We start from the raw sequence: 16,699 nt of genomic DNA on the forward strand, positions 1-16,699 counted from the left end.
TGTTAGCTGTGTATACCCTATTTTCAGGGACACCATGCTCTATTGTCCATATTGATAGATCACCATGGGTCATACATCGCTCTGCCCTGGCTGTCATTCCAAAGTTGCTGCTCATCATATACGCCATTTTGGGATATTATCATCCCTACTACACCGACAGAGCAAAGTTCTGTGACAATATTCCCTAACACAAGCTCCAGCTTTAGAGACTACACACTATTGAATTTCTCGATATGCTTTTAACTCCCTAACGTGTTTATTCCTTATTACCTTAGTATATACAGTGTACTCTCAGGCTCTCCTAGAGAATATAGTCAGTGAGTTGCATTTTCTGGTCTTATGAATAAATTCATCTTGCCATATTCACTTCTCTTCACCTTTTGATCCCTTCCCCCTCATCTGTGTGTTGTGTGGTACAAGACAAAATAAAATGGTCATAGATACTAAAAGGTGATGAAGATAAACCATATGCAAGTAAAAGTATATTCCCTTTTTACCAACAATTAACCTTATTTCTCATTTTACTTTGAAATAACTATAAATACACAGAAAGTGTAAAAGAATATAGCAACGTCCTACATTCCCTTCGCCCAGTTTCTCCCACTGATCACATCTTATTTATAGTACATATCAAAACTCAGAAATTAAATTAGTATAAACCACAGATCTTGTTTAGAATTTACCAGTTTTACATGCATGAGTGTATGTGTGTGTGGTTCTATGTAACTAAGTCAGGTGTACTATATAGATTAGTGTAACCACCATCACAAGTAAGATATAGAACTGTCCTGCTCTGTGAGGCTTCTCCTTTATACCTAAATCCACTCCCTTCCACTCATGCAGAACCGCCGACTACCACTATTCTGTTCTCCAGCTCTATAATTTTTTTGCAAGCAGGTTATACAAACAGAATTTTATGAGGTGTAACCTTTGATGATTCGCTTTTTATTCTTAGCATCATTCCATTGGGATCATGCAAGTGGTTCAGTGTATCAGTAGTTGTTCCCTGTTATAGATAGATATAGTTTGATTTGTTCAACAATTCACCTGTAAAGTACAGCTTAATGGTTCCAAGTTCAAATTTATTCATTCATTCATTTACTCATTCATTCATTTTGTGGAAAAATTTTATTGAGGCTTCCTACTTGAAGGCAAACACTGGTATTTTTCAGTTGTAAGACATATTGTCTAATTTCAATACTGTTGAATTTAATAAATTTGTGTCTATTTTCTATACCTCCTGTTCCTTATGGCTTTTAAAAAGTTCATCATAAATCTATTTATTTTTCTCTTGGACTAAAGTGTTCTGATAGTTTAATCTTTCTTACAAGAGAATCACTCTTCTGAGGATTAAAATATCACTTTTTTGAATAATCATCAGTTCATGTCTCAGTTTCTGAAAGGAAGATTTGCTTGTAGTGGGTAAAATATTTGCTAGAGGTATAGACATACAGGCTGTATTTATCTCTGTAGCCTACTTAATTATGTTCAAGACTTAGGAGACATGGTATATTTAGCAGTAACCTGGAAATAGAGCTGTAGAGAATAATACTTTCCCCAAAGTTCTATAGCACGTTCCTAAGTCAGAACTTACCTCAGCAGGATTATCTTTCAGCAAGAATGGCTGGGTACTTTATTTTGAATTCTTTCTGCTTTGGATGAGCACAAAGGGAAATTTATTATATGCTATGAAAGTAAATCATTTTAAAAATTGTGATTTTTCATGACTAATTCTGAGAGCAATGATCAATTCTAAAATAAAACCATGAACATAGATAGGAGCAAAAGAAAAAAATATAGTGAACTGAATGTATAGTCATAAATTTATGGATCTGTAGAACTGAGAATCACATTGGAGATCTCCCACTGAATTGCTATTCACACAGTGAGGTGTACCTCCAAGAAGACTCTAAACTAGACCTGCAAGCCCAAAGGAATTAAGTACAGACTACCAATGTTAGTTCGAAATCACTATGAATAGGAAGAATTGTTATAAAAATTATAGAGGACAGCTAGTTAACTTCTAGATATAAAAAGGAAAAAAGAAGAGAGCTAATATTTCATTTGTTAAACCAAAACAAATTTCCTTAAATGAAAAACTAAATATAAAAACAATGGTCAGTCATCAGAGGGAAGGGGTAGGAGGGGTCTGGATCAAAGAAGGTGAAGGGATTCATCAAAAAACATACACATAACACAGATATACAGACAACAGGGCAGCAATAGCCAGAGGGAAAAGGGGTAGAGATAAGGGGAGGGGTAATGGGGGAGAAATGGGGATGGAAGAGACTTTGCATGAGGCATGGGGGCAGGATGTGGTGTGCAGAGGGTGTTACACTGAGTGGGACACTTGAAACCATGTCAACACAATTTAAAAAAAGAAATCATGAGGAATTTCAAAACTTAATTTTAAGCTTATCCTAAGGAACACACACACCATGAAGAAAACCTATATACCAAATTAATATAAACAAAAATTATTTCTACTGAGTCATCAGTAGGCCTGTCATCAGGGCTCCTAGGACAATCTTTTCCCAAAATACAAGGTCGTATGGAATTCTTAGAGTTTTTTCAGACTCGATGATGAGGCTCTCTAGGGCCTCTGCCACTAAGACAACTTAATGTCTGCTTTTGTTCCCTCATTTTCCTGCAACAGAAGAGGCTCAGGACTTTGTTTTTTAAATTTATTTAGAAAATTACATTGAACAGAGTGACACTGATCAATAAGAGTACATAGGTTTTAGGAAAATGTTTCATAGCATTTGAACTGTTGATTACATTGTATTATATACCCATCACCGAAAGTCAGATAATTTTCCGTCACCATATGTTTGTTCCTCTTTACCCTCTACCCCTTCCTCCATGTCCTCGCCCCTTGGTAACTACTTCACTTTTATCTATGTCCATGAGTCTCAGTTTCATGTGTGAAATCATACAGTTCTTAGCTTTTTTCTGAGTTAAATAAGTATATGAATGTTTTAAAGGTCCATCCATGTTGTCGTAAATGTCACTATGTTATAATTTCTTATGGCTGGGTAGTATTTCATTGTATATATGTGTACCACATCTTCTTTATCCAGTCCTCTATCATGGGACATTTTGGTTGTTCCCATGTCTTGGCCACCGTGAATACTGCTGCGATGAACATGGGGGTGCATGTGTCTTTACGTACCAATGTTTTAGAGCAGGGGTAGTCAACCTTTTTATACCTACCACCCACTTCTGTATCTCTGTTAGTAGTAAAATTTTCTAACCACCCACCAGTTCCACAGTAATGGTGATTTATAAAGTAGGGAAGTAACTTTAGTAAAATTTATAAAGCAGAGTTACAGCAACTTAAAGCATATAATAATAATTACTTACCAACTACTTTATGTCGGATTTTTGCTAAGTTTGGCAGAATAAACCTTTATAAAACAACTTGCTACAGTTAAATCTATCTTTTTATTTATACTTTGGTTGCTCCACTACCACCCACCCTGAAAGATGGAACACCCACTAAAGGGTCGTAGGGAACAGGTTGACTACTACTGTTTTAGAGTTTTTGCAGTAGATACTCAATAGAAGGATTGATGGGTCATATGGTAATTTTATTCTTAAGTTTTTGAGAAACCACCATACATTTTTTCAATAATGGTTGTACTAATTTGCATTTCCACCAGCAGTGAATGATGGTTCCTTTTTCTCCACAGCCTCTCCAACACTTATTATTACCTGTCTTGTTGATTATAGCCAACTTAATAGGTATGAGATAATATCTTATTGTAGTTTTGATTTGCATTTCTTAAATAGCTAGTGAAGATGAGCATCTTTTCATATATCTGTTGGCCATCTGTATGTCCTCTGGGAGAAATGTCTGTTCAGTTCCTCTCCCCATTTTTAAATTGGACTGTTTGCTTGTTTGTTGCTGAGCTTTGTGAGTTCTCTATATACTTTGGATATTAACCCTTGATTGGCACTGTTGTTTGCAAATATCATGTCTCATTTAGTTGGCTGTCTATTTGTTTTGTTGTCAGTTTCTTTTGCTGTGCAGAAGCTTCTCAATAAAATGCTGTATCTGGCTCATCAGAGTTAGGACAATGCAGGCTCAGAACTCCAGCCACACCTGGCAGAGGTCTAATCAGGAGCCCAAGTTGTTATCACCCTGGTGGTGTGATCTGAAAATTAAAATCAGGGCAGAAGTGGAAACTGGCCAGAAAAAAAAAGGTATCATGAGGAGTTTGGCTTATTAAATTTATATGTCATTTAAGGTAGAAATGGATCCTCAAACCCATTTCATCCAATCTCCTCCATCTGGTTTGTGTTTCTTTCTCAGCTTATACTTAAACCTCCCTATTGACTATCTATGGAGCAGCCATTTCATAAACCATAATCACCATGGTGAGTCATATTTGTTTCTATTAGACACCTACTTATGCATACCAGCTCATAACAGTAAGTTGGGGCAAGTCAACCTCGCATATACAGCAACCATAAGGCTAATGTTTCAAAATATTAGAAGCACTGGGGCCCTGGCCAGGTAGCTCAGTTGGCTAGAGCATTTCCCCAATATGCCAAGGTTGTGGGTTCAATCCTTGGTCAGGGATCATATGAGAATGGGCCCAGGAGGGTGTTCCAATGGATAGAACATCATTCCAGTGTGCTGAGGTCACAGGTTCAATCCCTGGTCAGGGCACATACAAAAGGCAACCAATAAATGCAAAACTAAATGGAACAACTAAGTGGAACACCAAGTTGATGCTTCTCTATCTCTGTCTCTCTTCCTCTTTCTCTCTCTCCTTACTCCCCCTCTCACGCCCTCCACACCCCTCAAATCATCAGAAATGATTTAGAAAAAGAATCAACCAATAAATGCAAAAATAAGTGGAAGAACAAATAATGTTTCTCTCTCTCTCTCACACACACACAGAAATAATCAGTAGAAAAATCGTAAAAAAACCAGATCATTGGTTGGCTCCTTATATATATTTTTCCCATTGGGAGTCAAGGAAAATCAGAAAGGGGAAAGGACACTTACTAGAAAATCTGTTTTTGTAATGTTTTGTCAAGTAGGTATCACTTTCAGCTTTAGGATGGTTCCTGGAAGCTGTTCCTATCTTGGACTAGTCATTCTGAGAACAGAGCCAAGAACATCTCAACTTGGTTGATAGTCTTCTCATAAAATAAGAAAATGAAATAAAACATGACACTCTTTTCATCAAAATATTTGAAGGCCATGAAGTTGGGGGAGATCGAATATGCTGAATGATAGAACCATAGCAACATGGGAAAACAGGGAACATACCCCAACATGATAAAAGCCATCTATGACAAACCCACAGCCAACATCATACTCAATAGGCAAAAATTAAAAGCAATCCCCTTAAGATCAGGAACAAGGCAAGGGTGCCCCCTTTTACCATTCTTATTCAACATAGTCCTGGAAGTCCTAGCCACAGCAATCAGACAAGAAGAAGAAATAAAAGGCATTCAAGTTGGAAAAAAAAGTAAAACTATCATTATTTGAAGATGATATGATATTGCATATAGAAACTCCTAAAGTCTCAGTCAAAAAACTACTGGACCTGATAAATGAATTCAGCAGAGTGGCAGGATATAAAATTAATATTCAGAAATCAGAGGCATTTTTATACGCCAACAATGAACAGTCAGAAAGAGAAATTAAAAAACAATCCCCTTCACTATTACAACCAAAAAAATAAAGTACCTAGGAGTAAATTTAACCATGGAGACTAAGGACTTGTACTCAGAAAATTATAAAACATTGATAATAGAAATCAAGGAAGATACAAACAAGTGGAAGCACATACCGTGCTCATGGTTAGGAAGAACAAACATCATTAAAATATCTAAATTAGGAGATGACGTCAGAGTAATGGCGGGGTAGGAAGCACTACCGATAAATCTCCCCCAAAACTCAACAAGATCTTCAACCAGAAACAGAAAAACCTATACTTGGAGCTTCCAGATGCTTCGCAATACACCCAAAGGTATGATTGAGTGAAAAATTGGCTAAATATATAACCAAACCCCGAAGGAAAAAGGGAGTAAGAAATGCTCCGCCTTCCTCACTAACCTAAACAGGGTGGCGTTCTCTGGTAACTGTGAATATAGAAACTGAGGCGGGCAAAGGGGGTGAATAGATCCAGGCCACCGCGGCACAAACGGCCGAACCAGGCTGTGGCACACAGATCCAAGCCGAGGAAAATCTGATCCTGTGGCAACCCGGGCAATACAAGCTAACACTCGCGCCAAACCCAAACAAAGAAAGACAAGCGGAGCGGCCATTTTACCCGGTCTCCTGGTCGGTGCGCAGTTAGTGGGCGAGAATTTCTTCCTAGGCCCCGAGAGTGGGTGCCCGTGTTGCCCCACGGAGAGGCAGGGTCAGAGGCCTTTCTGTGGGCCGAGGGCAGAGTCTCTGGGAAGCCCCAGTGCCCTGGGAGAGCCACGCACGGGAGGGAGTGAGAACTAATTCCAACGGTGGAGATTTTCCATGCTGGAGAGTGTTTCACTCAGAGGGAAACGCGGCCGGCCTCATATCCTGGTTTGCGTGCGCAGATAAGGAGTGAGCAATTCCTCCGAGTGCCTCAGCAGTGCGCGCCCGTGTTATCGCACAGAGGGGCAGAGTCAGGGGCCTTTGTGTGGGCCAAAGCGGAATCTCGAGCCGCCCCAGTGCCTTGCAAAAGCCGCGCACGGGGATGGAGCGAGACTCAATTCCAACGCTGCAACTTTTCCCTGCGGTTGCAGGTTTCACTCAGAGCGTGAGACTGCTGGCTGGATATCCTGGTCGCAGACGGTGAGTGAGAGTTTCCTCCAAGCACCCCGGAAGTGGGCGCCTGCTTGTGTTACCGGACAGAATGGCAGAGCCAGAGGTCTTTGAGTGGGTGGAAAGCCCGCCTGATTATGCTAGCAGCTCTGACTGACTGAGCCTTACCCAGAGCCCTGTGCTGAGTGGAAATAGAGTGGGGAGTTGCCAGCTCTTTGAGCCTCTTACTATCGAGGCAGAGGCAGCAGCAACCCCATAGCTGGATTATCAGGCTACTAATTGAGGAAGGAAAGACTAGGAGAAAGGCTCCAGGAACACGGACTCTCTCACTGTTGGAGCCTATAAATGCTAATGAGCTTCGACTGCCAACGAGACTAAAGCACAATACATGACATTGCCATAGAGACTTATCAACTGCAAACCTCTACCTGAGCGTGCCAAAGGGGCAGAACCCGGGGTACAGAGTCACCGACCAGGAAGAGGGAGAGAAAAGAAAAAGCAAGAAGATAACCTCTCAAAATCAAGAATAATCTGCAGACTTTATAACCTATCCCATTTTATTATATTTGTTCGTTTGTTTCTCTTATCTTCATTCTTGATACTTTTTTTTCCTCCTCCAATTTGGCTGATTAACTCTCTACCGGTCTTACTCTCTCCTCTCCTTGAACTACACTACCCATAAGTGTTACATCTCCCATTATCTTTTCTCTTCTCTTCCTTTCTCTCTATGAGGGTTGCACTCCAAAATCCTTAACTCTCTCTCTCCTTTTTTTTTCTTCTTTTAGTGGTTTCCTCTTTTTTTCTCTCTCTCTCTTTTTCTCCCTCTATATTAGTTTCTTTCTTTCTCCTTTACATCTCCTCTCATTCAAACCTCAATAACAAACAAATTATCTTATCTGGGACTCAAACCTATGTTTGTGGCATTTTGGGGGGTTTTTACTTCACCTTTTTAACTCACTAGCAGTGCTCCCATCCCTGGCTCTCCATATTATCTAGTTCTTGTTCCACTAAATACAATAGTAATTTTTTAATTTGTCCCCCCATTTTTGTGTTTTCCTCTTATTCCTCTCATCATAACTCTTAGACAACCAATACCTAAAAGCAAATCATTTTATTCTTGACCCAAATTTTTTCCTTATTTGCTTTTTGTGGGTCCATACGCTCTTTTTTTTTCTTTTTTCTTTTTTTTTTTCCTTTTTTTTTTTTCTTTTTTTTCTTTTTGCCCCTTTATTACTTTTCCCCAATTCAGGCCCTCCATCACAGGCATTGTTTGTTATAATTCACAGTCCACCACAAGATTTTCTCAAGAAAGAGGGGAGAGGAGAGGAGAGGAAAAAAGGAAGGGGGGGAATAATTTCCTTTTTTTAAAATTTTTATTTTATTTTATTTTTATTTATTTCATTATTAATTTTTTTTTTAAAAAAACAACTCTTTGATTTTTTTTTATTTTTTTAAACTTTTTATTCTTTATTAAATCTCATTAATACTATCAACAAAACCACCCTCAGATGCCATTAAGGAAGAGAAAATCGAATATCATGGATACAAAAGAAAGAGAGGTAACACAGCTAGATGAGGAAAAATCTATGGAGAAAAAAATTTAATATATTGGAAACCTTGGAGCTAAATGACAGAGAATTCAAGATAGAAATCCTAAAAATCCTCCGAGATATACAAGAAAACACAGAAAGGCAATTTAGGGAGCCCAGAAAACAACTCAATGAACACAAAGAATATATGTCCAAGGAAATTGAAACTATAAAAACAAATCAAACAGAGATGAAAAACTCAATTCACGAGCTGAAAAATGAGATAACAAGCTTAGCTAATAGAACAGGCCAGATAGAAGAGAGGATTAGTGAAATAGAAGACAAGCAACTTGAGGCACAACAGAGAGAGGAAGAAAGAGACTCAAAAATGAAAAAAAATGAGATAGCCCTACAAGAATTATCTGACTCCATCAAAAAAAATAACATAAGGATAATAGGTATATCAGAGGGAGAAGAGAGAGAAAATGGAATGGAGAACATACTCAAACAAATAATAGATGAGAACTTCCCAAGCCTGTGGAAAGAACTAAAGCCTCAAGTTCAAGAAGCAAACAGAACTCCAAGTTTTCTTAACCCCAACACACCTACTCCAAGGCATATCATAATGAAATTCACACAAACCAACAGCAAAGAAAAAATTCTCAAGGCAGCGAGGGAAAAGAAGAATACAACATATAAAGGAAGGCCCATTAGATTATCATCAGATTTCTCAGCAGAAACTCTACAAGCTAGAAGAGAGTGGACCCCAATATTTAAAGTCCTGAAAGAGAGGAACTTTCAGCCATGAATACTATACCCATCAAAGCTATCCTTCAAATACGAAGGAGAAATAAAAACATTCACAGATACAGAAAAGATGAGAGAATTTATCATCAGAAACCCCCCACTCCAGGAATTAGTAAAGGGGGTTCTCCAATCAGATACAAAGAACAAAAAAAAAACAGAGCCACAAGTAAAAGCTCCAAGAAGAACACAATAAAACCAAATTTAAACTGTGACAACAACAAAAAGAAAGAGGGGGAGAAGATAGAGATTAACAGTAGCAAAGGACGATGGAGTGCAAAAGTACTCACAATATAGTTCGCTACAATGAACAGGGTAGGGACCCTTTTCATTACTGAAAGGTAACCACCATTGAAAAAACCACCACAGAAGCACATGAGATAAAAAAGATAGCAACAGAGGAAAGATGTATGGAATACAACCAAATAAAAACAAAAGATAGAAAAACGAAAGAGAAGGATCAAACAAGACACAAAACTAACAGAAAGCAAGATATAAAATGGCAATAGGGAACTCACAAGTATCAATAATTACACTAAATATAAATGGATAAAAGTCACCAATAAAAAGGCACAGAGTAGCAGAATGGATTAAAAAAGAAAATCCAACTGTATGCTGCCTACAGGAAACTCATCTAAGTAACAAGGATAAAAACAAATTCAAAGTGAAAGGCTGGAAAACAATACTCCAAGCAAATAACATCCAAAAAAAAGCAGGTGTAGCAATACTCATATTGGATAATGCTGACTACAAGACAGGAAAAGTACTCAGAGACAAAAATGGCCATTTCATAATGGCTAAGGGGACACTGAATCAAGAAGACATAACAATTCTTAATATATATGCACCAAACCAAGGAGCACCAAAATATATAAGACAGCTACTTATTGATCTTAAAACCAAAACTCACAAAAATACAATCATACTTGGAGACCTCAATACACCGCTGATGGCTCTAGATCCGTCATCCAAACAGAGAATCAACAAAGACATAGTGGCCTTAAACAAAACACTAGAGCACCTGGATATGATAGACATCTACAGGACATTTCATCCCAAAGTGACTGAGTATACATTTTTCTCCAGTGTACATGGATCATTCTCAAGAATTGACCATATGTTGGGCCACAAAAACAACATCAGCAAATTCAGAAAAATTGAAGTTGTACCAAGCATATTTTCTGATCATAACGCCTTGAAACTAGAATTCAACTGCAAAAAAGAGGGAAAAAATCCCACAAAAATGTGGAAACTAAACAACATACTTTTAAAAAATGAATGGGTCAAAGAAGAAATAAGTGCAGAGATCAAAAGATATATACAGACTAATGAAAATGACAATATGACATATCAGAATCTATGGGATGCAGCAAAAGCAGTGATAAGAGGGAAATTCATATCACTTCAGGCATATATGAACAAACAAGAGAGAGCCCAAGTGAACCACTTAACTTCACACCTTAAGGAACTAGAAAAAGAAGAACAAAGACAACCCAAAACCAGCCGAAGAAAGGAGATAATAAAAATCAGAGCAGAAATAAATGAATTAGAGAACAGAAAAACTATAGAAAAAATTAATAGAACAAGGAGCTGGTTCTTTGAAAAGATCAACAAAATTGACAAACCCTTGGCAAGACTTACCAAGGAAAAAAGAGAAAGAACTCATATAAACAAAATCCAAAATGAAAGAGGAGAAATCACCACGGACACCGTAGATATACAAAGAATTATTGTAGAATAATATGAAAAACTATATGCCACTAAATTCAACAACCTAGAAGAAATGGATAAATTCCTAGAAAAATACAACCTTCCTAGACTGAGTCAAGAAGAAGCAGAAAGCCTAAAGAGACCTATCAGTAGAGAAGAAATAGAAAAAACCATTAAAAACCTCCCCAAAAATAAAAGTCTAGGCCCTGACGGCTATACCAGCAAATTTTATCAAACATTCAAAGAAGACTTGGTTCCTATTCTACTGAAAGTCTTCCAAAAAATTGAAGAAGAAGCAATACTTCCAAACACATTTTATGAGGCCAACATAACCCTCATACCAAAACCTGGCAAGGATGGCACAAAAAAAGAAAACTACAGACCAATATCTCTAATGAATACAGATGCTAAAATACTAAACAAAATACTAGCAAATCAAATACAACAACATATTAAAAAAATAATACATCATGATCAAGTGGAATTCATCCCAGAATCTCAAGGATGGTTCAACATACGTAAAACGGTTAATGTAATACACCATATCAACAAAACAAAGAACAAAAACCACATGATCTTATCAATAGACGCAGAAAAGGCTTTCGATAAAATACAACACAATTTTATGTTTAAGACTCTCAACAAAATGGGTATAGAAGGAAAATATCTCAACATGATAAAGGCTATATATGATAAACCATCAGCTAACATCATATTAAATGGCACTAAACTGAAGGCTTTTCCCCTTAAATCAGGAACAAGACAGGGTTGTCCACTCTCTCCACTCTTATTTAATGTGGTACTAGAGGTTCTAGCCAGAGCAATCAGACAAGACAAAGAAATAAAAGGCATCCATATTGGAAAAGAAGAAGTAAAGGTATAACTTTTTGCAGATGATATGATCCTATACATTGAAAACCCCAAAGAATCCACAAAAAGACTACTAGAAACAATAAGCCAATACAGTAAGGTCGCAGGATACAAAATTAGCATACAGAAGTCAATAGCCTTTCTATATGCCAACAATGAAACAACTGAGAAGGAACTCAAAAGAATAATCCCCTTCACGATTGCTACAAAAAAATTAAAATACTTAGGAATAAATATAACAAAGAATGTAAAGGACTTATATAATGAAAACTATAAACCATTGTTAAGGGAAATCGAAAAAGATATAATGAGATGGAAGAATATACCTTGTTCTTGGCTAGGAAGAATAAATATAATCAAGATGGCCATATTACCCAAAGCAATATACAAATTTAATGCAATTCCCATCAAACTTCCAATGACATTTTTTAAAGAAATAGAGCAAAAAATTATCAGATTTATATGGAACTATAAAAAACCCTGAATAGCCAAAGCAATCCTAAAGAAAAAGAATGAAGCTGGGGGCATAACAATACCTGACTTCAAACTATATTATAGGGCCACGACAATCAAAACAGCATGGTATTGGCAGAAAAATAGACACTCAGACCAATGGAACAGAATAGAAAACCCAGAAATAAAACCACATATATATAGTCAAATAATTTTTGATAAAGGGGCCAACAACACACACTGGAGAAAAGAAAGCCTCTTCAATAAATGGTGCTGGGAAAACTGGAAAGCCACATGCAAAAGAATGAAACTGGACTACAGTTTGTCCCCCTGTACTAAAATTAACTCAAAATGGATCAAAGATCTAAACATAAGACCTGAAACAATTAAGTACATAGAAGAAGACATAGGTACTCAACTCATGGACCTGAGTTTTAAAGAGCATTTTATGAATTTGACTCCAAAGGCAAGAGAAGTGAAGGCAAAAATTAATGAATGGGACTACATCAGACTAAGAAGTTTTTGCTCAGCAAGAGAAACTGATAACAAAATAAACAGAAAACCAACTAAATGGGAAATGATATTTTCAAACAACAGCTCAGATAAGGGCCTAATATCCAAAATATACAAAGAACTCATAAAACTCAACAACAAACAAACAAACAATCCAATAAAAAAATGGGAAGAGGATATGAACAGACACTTCTCCCAGGAAGAAATACAAATGGCCAACAGATATATGAAAAGATGCTCATCTTCTTTAGCTATTAGAGAAATGCAAATCAAAACGGCAATGAGATACCACCTCACACCTGTCCAATTAGCTGTTATTAGCAAGTCAGGTAATAGCAAATGTTGGAGAGGCTGTGGAGAAAAAGGAACCCTCATACACTGTTGGTGGGAATGTAAAGTAGTACAACCATTATGGAAGAAAGTATGGTGGTTCCTCAAAAAACTGAAAATAGAACTTCCTTATGACCCAGCAATCCCTCTACTGGGTATATATCCCCAAAACTCAGAAACATTGATACGTAAAGACACATGCAGCCCCATGTTTATTGCAGCATTGTTCACAGTGGCCAGGACATGGAAACAACCAAAAAGCCCATCAATAGATGACTGGATAAAGAAGATGTGGCACATATACACTATGAAATACTACTCAGCCATAAGAAATGATGACATCGGAACATTTACAGCAAAATGGTGGGATCTTGATAACATGATACGAAGCGAAATAAGTAAATCAGAAAAAACCAGGAACTGTATTATTCCATACGTAGGTGGGACATAATAGTGAAACTAAGAGACATTGATAAGAGTGTGGTGGTTACGGGGGGGAAGGGGGAATGGGAGAGGGATAGGGGGTGGGGAGGGGCACAAAGAAAACAAGATAGAAGGTGACAGAGGACAATCTGAATTTGGGTGGTGGGTATGCAACATAATTGAACGACAAGATAACCTGGACTTGTTATCTTTGAATATATGTATCCTGATTTATTGATGTCACCCCATTAAAAAAATAAAATTATAAAAAAAAAATCTAAATTACCCAAAGCACTCTATAAATTCAGTGCAATATCAATTAAAATACCAATGACATACTTCAAAGATATAGATCACATATTCCAAAAATTTATATGGAACCAAAAAAGAGCACGAATAGCCTCAGCAATCTTTTTTTTTTTCTCATTTTTCTGAAGCTGAAAATGGGGAGGTAGTCAGACAGACTCCTGCATGCGCCCAACCGGAATCCACCCAGCATGCCCACCAGGGGGCGATACTCTCCCCCTCTGGGGCATTGCTCTGTTGCATCCAGAGCCATCCTAGTGCCTGAGGCAGAGGCCACAGAGCCATCCTCAGTGCCCGGGCCATCTTTTGCTTCAAAGGAGCCTTGGCTGCAGGAGGGGAAGAGAGAGACAGAGAGGAAGGAGAAGGGGAGGGATAGAGAAGCAGATGGGCGCTTCTCCTGTGTGCCCTGGCCAGGAATCGAACCCAGAACTCCTGCACGCCAGGCCGACGCTCTACTACTGAGCCAACCGGCCAGGGCCATTAGCCTCAGCAATCTTAAAAAAGAAGAATAAAGTGGGAGGTATCACACTTCCTGATATCAAGTTATACTACAAGGCCATTGTACTCAAAATAGCCTGGTACTGGCATAAGAACAGGCATATAGATCAATGGAACAGAACAGAGGACCCAGAAATAAACCCACAGCTCTATGGACAACTGATATTTGACAAAAGAGGTAAGGAAATACAATGAAGTAAAAACAGCCTCTTCAACAAATGGTGTTGGGAAAATTGGACAGCTACTTGCAAAAAAATGAAACTAGACCACCAACTTACACCATTCACAAAAATAAACTCAAAATGGATAAAAGACTTAAATGTAAGGCGTGAAAGCATAAGCATCTCAGAAGAAAACATAGGCAGTAAGCTCTCCGACATCTCTCGGAGCAATATATTTGCTGATTTATCTCCACGGGGAAGTGGAATAAAAGACAGGATAAACAAATGGGACTATATCAAACTGAAAAGCTTTTGCACAGCTAAAGACAATAAGAACAGAACAAAAAGACAAACTATACAACGGGAGAACATATTCGACAATACATCTGATAAGGGGTTAATAACCAAAATTTATAAAGAACTTATAAATTTCAACCAGGAAGACAAACAATCCAATCAAAAAATGGGGGAAAAGGCCCTGACCGGTTGGCTCAGTGGTAGAGCATCGGCCTGGAGTGCAGATGTCCCAGGTTTGATTCCTGGCCAGGGCACACAGGAGAAGTGCCCATCTGCTTCTCTACCCCTCCCTCTCTCCTTCCTCTCTGTCTCTCTCTTCCCCTCCCACAGCCGAGGCTCCATTGGAGCAAAGATGGCCCGGGCGCTGGGGATGGCTCCTTGGCCTCTGCCCCAGGCACTAGAGTGGCTCTAGTTGTGACAGAGCAACACCCCGGAGGGGCAGAGCATCGCCCCTGGTGGGCATTCCGGGTGGATCCTGGTCGGGCGCATGCGGGAGTCTGTCTGACTGTCTCTCCCGGTTTCCAGCTTCAGAAAAATACAATAAAATAAAATAAAATAAAAATGGGGGAAAAATGTATAGACACTTCTCCAAAGAGGACATACAGATGGCCAATAGGCATATGAAAAAATGCTCAACATCACTAATCATTAGAGAAATGCAAATTAAAACCACAATGAGATATCATCTCACATCAGTCAGAATGGCGCTCATCAACAAAACAACACAGAATAAGTTCTGGCGAGGATGTGGAGAAAAGGGAACCCTCCTGCACTGCTGGTGGGAATGCAGACTGGTGCAGCCACTGTGGAAAACAGTATGGAGATTCCTAAAGAAATTGAAAATTGAACTGCCTTTTACCCAGCTATCCTACTTTTAGGAATATATCCCAAGGATACCATAGACCTTCTCCAAAAGGAGAAATGCACCCCCATGTTTGTGGCAGCATTGTTCACAATAGCGAAGATCTGGAAACAGACCAAGTGTCCATCAGAGGACGAATGGATTAAAAAGCTTTGATACATATATACTATGGAATACTACTCAGCCATAAGAAATGATGACATTGGATCATTTACAATAACATGGATGGACCTTGATAACATTATACAGAGTGAAATAAGTAAATCAAAAAAAACAACAACTAAGAACTATATGAATACATACATAGATGGGACATAAAAATGAGACTCAGAGACATGGACAAGAATGTGATGGTAACGGGGGGGGTTGTAGGGGGAAATGGGGCGAGGAAGGAGAGAGAGGGGGTGGGGGAAGGGAAGGGGCATAAAGAAAACCAGATAGAAGGTTATGGAAGACAATGTGACTTTGTGTGAGGGCTATACAGCATAATCAAATGTCAAAATGATCTGGATGATATGATCCTATACATCAAATACCCCAAAGAATCCACAAAAAGACTACTAGAAACAATAAGCCAATACAGTAAGGTCGCAAGATACAAAATTAACATACAGAAGTCAATAGCCATTCTATATGCGAACAATGAAACATTTGAGAATGAACTCAAAAGAATAATCCCCTTCACGATTGCAACAACAACAAAAAAATACGTAGGAATAAACATAACAAAGAATGTAAAGGAGTTATATAATAAAAACTATAAACCATTGTTAAGGGAAATCAAAAAAGATATAATGAGATGGAAGAATATTCCCTGTTCTTGGTTAAGAAGAATAAATATAATCAAGATGGCCATATTACCCAAAGCAATATACAAATTTAATGCAATTCCCATCAAAATTCCTATGACATTTTTTAAAGAAATGGAGCAAAAAATCATCAGATTTATATGGAACTATAAAAAACTACGAATAGCCAAAGCAATCCTAAAGAAAAAGAATGAAGCTGGGAGCATTTCAATACCTGACTTTAAACTATATTATAGGACCACAACAATCAAAACAGCATGGTATTGGCAGAAAAGTAGACACTCAGACCAATGGAACAGAATAGAAAACCCAGAAATAAAACCACATATATGTAGACAAATAATTTTTGATAAAGAAGCCAACAACAC

The sequence above is a fragment of the Saccopteryx bilineata genome, chromosome 2 (genome assembly GCF_036850765.1).
Source record: "Saccopteryx bilineata isolate mSacBil1 chromosome 2, mSacBil1_pri_phased_curated, whole genome shotgun sequence".
NCBI classification, from domain to species: domain Eukaryota; kingdom Metazoa; phylum Chordata; class Mammalia; order Chiroptera; family Emballonuridae; genus Saccopteryx; species Saccopteryx bilineata.